The 5158-nt window shown below is 35.8% G+C and overlaps 1 protein-coding gene across 1 annotated transcript in view; it reads right to left on the bottom strand.

Moving 5' to 3' along the window:
* Positions 1–5061, bottom strand: part of arap1 (ArfGAP with RhoGAP domain, ankyrin repeat and PH domain 1) — a gene marked incomplete at its 3' end in the record, with an annotated part of 61556 nt that extends 56495 nt beyond the window's left edge. The window contains exon 1 of the mRNA XM_079610846.1: positions 4822–5061. The remainder of the gene's footprint in view (positions 1–4821) is intronic.
* Positions 5062–5158: the final 97 nt, after the last annotated feature.

Below are 5158 nucleotides of genomic sequence, written 5' to 3'. Positions count from 1 at the left end.
TATTAAATTTCTGTACTATTTCTAACGTCACGTTAAAAAAACCTATTGTGTACATGAAAATTTTAATTAGTTTGATTCATATTTTTGTTATATTGTAATTGTACCGATTTGCTTCTAACAAAAATAACTAAGTTGTTATCTTGAAATAAACGTCCTCATGGACCTCACATAAGATCCTGGTCATATCGCCTTTTTTGTCAAACACAAAACAATATTATTTGTCTTTGGGTCCATACAATGAAGAGATTTGGAAACCAAACACCGATAGGCTTTCACAGTGTCTTCTTCTGGGTTAATAGGAATAGGGCTGGGCAGTATATCGAGGTTGTACGATATATTACGTTATAGAGCTTCTGTAGCTCCGCCCCCTTCAGCGCTGCGCTCGTTGTCTTTAGTCTTCCGGTCTGTGTTTTTACAGCGATCTTTCGTATTTATGAATGAACGGCTCGTTTTAAAATCTTCCCGGTTGACTGACGTTTGTTAAGACTTCTGCTTCAAACATTACAATCCTCATGATCACTTTCATTAACTGTACATTAAGTAAATCCCCTTCAAACCAGCTAGTTACTCCTGGACAGCGATGCTATAGAGCGAACGCAAAACCGAAAGTTCAAAGGCAATATCCTGAAGATGGCGGCGCGCTCGTTTCTCTGCGCATAGGTTTATAGTATGAGGCAATACCGTAAATATCAATACAGTAGGGCTGCCAAAATGGCTGAAAAGCTCAATTCGAATTTCTTTCTTAAATATTAGCAAAATTCGAAATTATATTTGAATTCTACTAAAGGCTATATTTAAGAGGTGCCCCTTATGCCCACAAGAGGGCGCAATCGAGCACAACGCGCACAATATCACCAAATCAAGCATTGTGGCTTTTATTGAAATTAAATGACATTCACTTTTTGAAGTGCATTAACTTTGACAATTGTTCTTAAATAAAATATAATTTCCCTAATGTGCATGCAAGGAACATTAGGTTACAATAGTGCACTGTGTTCGTGCATCAGTAACCTGAGAAAACACACTTCAACACACAGCGTAATGAACTAGCCTACATGAACACACAACACAACAGCAAACTGGCATTCAGAAACACTCACTTCACTACATCTACTTGATCTGAGCGCTTTCTGTTGACAGTGTTTCCAGCCGATGAACGAACACACACACACACACACACACACACACACACACACACACACACACACACTGAGCTCTGACCGATGTGCAGGTTTGGTGGTGTGTGGTTGCACGATTTTTGCCACCAACTGAGAGGGTTTTTGTCAGCAGGAAGAACCTTTTCCCGCCATTTTTTCTAATTAGCAACGCAGCCGCACCGCGCTGTACTGGATAAGCTAACAGAAACAAACCACGATAGTTACGTCATCATCATGATTTACGCGTCTCTTGACACATCAAAAATTCAAATGCACGTTTTTTTGCATTCGAATGTGCATCTACGAATATTCGCAATTCGAATTTTTATGAGTTTGATAGTAGCGAGTCTCCGCTAAACTTCACAGACTGCAGTGAACGAGTGCCGCCGCGACAAACAGATGGAGAGCAATAATTTAGACTAAAATATAGCCTGCATTTTGCTAAAATATTTGTTGTTGGACATCTAATGTGCCATATGTAGCCTTTTAAACCTTCAACTAGGCCTAAGTGTGTTTTAATGACTTGGGCAATCTCAGAGAGAATGAGTTCCTCCATCTGTGCTTTATTCATTTTTATTTAACTTCTGCTTTACTCTTGTTTATATGATATTGTTACAATGTAAGAATATAATGTAACACTTTCCCCCCCACAAATAGCATAGCCTACACGCTTACATTCACAATACTTGTTTTCATAGCCTTCAATATGAACATTGTTTGTAGGACAACATTAGACAGGATGTGAAATAACATTATTAAACATAAATCTAAATAGAAAAAAGTAGAAAATACTAAGATATATATATATATATATATATATATATATATATATATTTCAGGCCATATCACAGTAAATAATGACTAGCCTATCCTTTTAACAGATGTTGTGTTTGTATGTTGGATGTTATATTAAACAGAATGACATATTACATTTAAATACACATTTCATGAATATTTTAAGTGGACACATTAACTTTGAAAGCCCTCAAAACACATTAATATACACTACCAGTCAAAAGTTTTGGATCAGAAATTAGTTTTTTTAAAGAAGTCTCTTCTGCTCAACAAGCTGCATTCATTTGATTAAAAATAATAATAATATGATTTTTTGGCCATATCGCCCAGCCCTAGTTTGGACATTTATCTTCAGATGAACTATCCTTTTAACAGATGCTGTGTTTTGTTTCAATATTAGACGTTATATGAAGCAGAATTAAATATTAAATTTAAAATATACACAGGTGAAACTCGAAAAATTGGAATATGGTGCAAAAGTTCATTTATTTCAGTAATTCAACTTAAAAGGTGAAACTAATATATTATATAGACTCATTACATGCAAAGTGAGATATTTTAAGCCTTTATTTGTTATAATTGTGATGATTATGGCTTACAGCTTATGAAAACCCCAAATTCAAAATTAGAATATTGTGAAAAGGTTTTCATAAGCTGTAAACCATAATCATCACAATTATAACAAATAAAGGCTTGAAATATCTCACTATGCATGTAATGAGTCTATATAATATATTAGTTTCACCTTTTAAGTAGGGCTGTCAAAAGATTAATCGCGATTAATCGCATCCAAAATAAAAGTTTGTGTATAATATGTGTGTACTGTGTATAATTATTATGTACAAATACACACACATTCATATACATATATTTAAAAAATATTTGCATTTATATACTGTATATACATTTAAATAATTTATATTATATATAAATATTTTATATATAAATATAACCCATTTTTCTTATATATACATGTTTGTGTGTGTTTTTATATATAAATAATTATACACAGTACACACATATATTATGTAAAAACAAACTTTTATTTTGGATGCGATTAATCGCGATTAATCTTTTGACAGCCCTACTTTTAAGTTGAATTACTGAAATAAATAAAATTTTGCACCATATACAAATTTTTCGAGTTTCGACTTAACTTTGACAGCCCTAAAAACACATTATATAAACATGTTGGTGTACACACACACACACACACACACACCCTACCTCCTCGTACAGCCAGTCACAGAATACATCACACATGGAGTCCAGAAGAACAGCAGAAATGAAGGCCATGAAACACTTCGAAAACGTTCCGCTCAGAACGACACGTTAGTCAGAAACAGGATGAAAAGAGCTAACAAGTGTCTACGCTGTGGTTAAAGTCTCACTGACACATGCTTACACAGTCACACACACACACACACACACACGCGTGGTGTGAAGTGTTGGCCAGCTAATCAACATGCTGAAGGGAGACGTTCACAGCGCTAGCAAACAAACACACACCAGCTTTAATGCTCGATACTGACGTCTGGAGAACAAATCATAGCAATACAGAAAAAGTTAAAAAATAGCAAAATAAGATAATAATAATAACAATAATTAACAGAAAAATGTGTATTAACTGTCGATAAAGTAGGCTACTGATACAAGAACTGCAACTTCGGGTAGTCAATATAATTATTAATCTGATTATATCCTAATATAAACCAGTTTTAATGCTTGATAGTGACGTCTAGACTAGAGAACAATTAATATCACTATAGCTATAAACATAAAAAGTTTGAAGACAGCCAATAAAATGACTGATATGACACTTACACAATAATAAATAACAGAAAATGTTTATTAACTATCAATAATGTTTTTGTAATTGATACAAGAACTGCAACTTTTGTTAATCAACAGATATGGTTATTATTAATCAAAGTTATTAATCTGATTATATCCTAATATCAGCTGATTTATGCATCGTTTTATCACTATCGGTCTCTAGACATGTTCTGCTTTACTTGCATTTAATTAAAGGTGTTTGATAAAAGCTGAATCGGTCATAACAAACTAGGAACTGGAAGTGTTGACGAACATTCACTGAGAGAAACACAGAACAACATCAAGCAGATTAACATTCCAGACACAGCACTGGACCTGGTAACCACACACACACACACACACACACACACACACACACACACACACACACACACACACACACACACACACCTCTATTATATGAGTTAAAGGAACTGAAATCCTGCATGTAGAACTTCACGTTAGTATCTCTTTAAGAACTCTATTAGTTTCCCCACAACGACTGTGAAATCTTGTGGTTTCAGACCACATCACACACACACACACACACACACACACACACACACACACACCTGCTAGTACTGTCTCTCACACACACACACACACGCTCCAATGTTTCCTTCAAACTCGACAAGTGCATCTAAACACACACTCACACACATTATGAACACAGAAAAAGTTAGATCGATAGATAGATAGATGATAGATAGATAGATAGATAGATAGATAGATAGATAGATAGATAGATAGATAGATAGATAGATAGATAGATAGATAGATAGATAGATAGATAGATAGATAAGTTAGATAAGTTAGATAGTCCCGTGATCTTCGCCTGTTGATGTTATTTTAAATATAACGGATATGTAACGTTACCGGGTTTAATCCGTGACTGAGAGACTCTGGAGAATCACATGATGCTGAGATTTCCTCCAGTTCTAACGTTACTGATAAACTTATCGGTGTGTTACAGAACGCAAAACGCGCAGCAGAACAAACTTAAGTAACGCTGATAAACTCAGGTAAACACAAACAAATAAACACACACACTTACAGAAGCTCTCTGGCAGAACTTGGGCTTGTTTTGTTTTTTCGCTCTGGATGTTGTTGTCGTTTTTCTCCGGACGGTTGTAAACTAACTTAGTCCGTGTGTGTGTTTCTCCACTGAAACAGAGAACAAACCTGCAAGAAACTTCTTCCGTAGGCGGCGCGTCACATGAGCGCGTGTGAAATCCGCAAGAAGCGACGCGACGCGACGCGCCACTCTGTGCGTCAAATGCCGCTAACTGCGGTTGCTATGCGACACAACGGTCACATTCTTCAGGGGCGCGCGGCACACAAACACCACTGAGCCGCATTCGAACCTCACGGCGGTTTCGTCTTGTTTGGCA

Source organism: Phoxinus phoxinus (assembly GCF_949152265.1).
Source record: "Phoxinus phoxinus genome assembly, chromosome: 4".
Lineage (NCBI taxonomy): Eukaryota > Metazoa > Chordata > Actinopteri > Cypriniformes > Leuciscidae > Phoxinus > Phoxinus phoxinus.
Note: the sequence above shows the minus strand (reverse complement) of the source record. Positions and strands in the feature narration are given on the sequence as shown.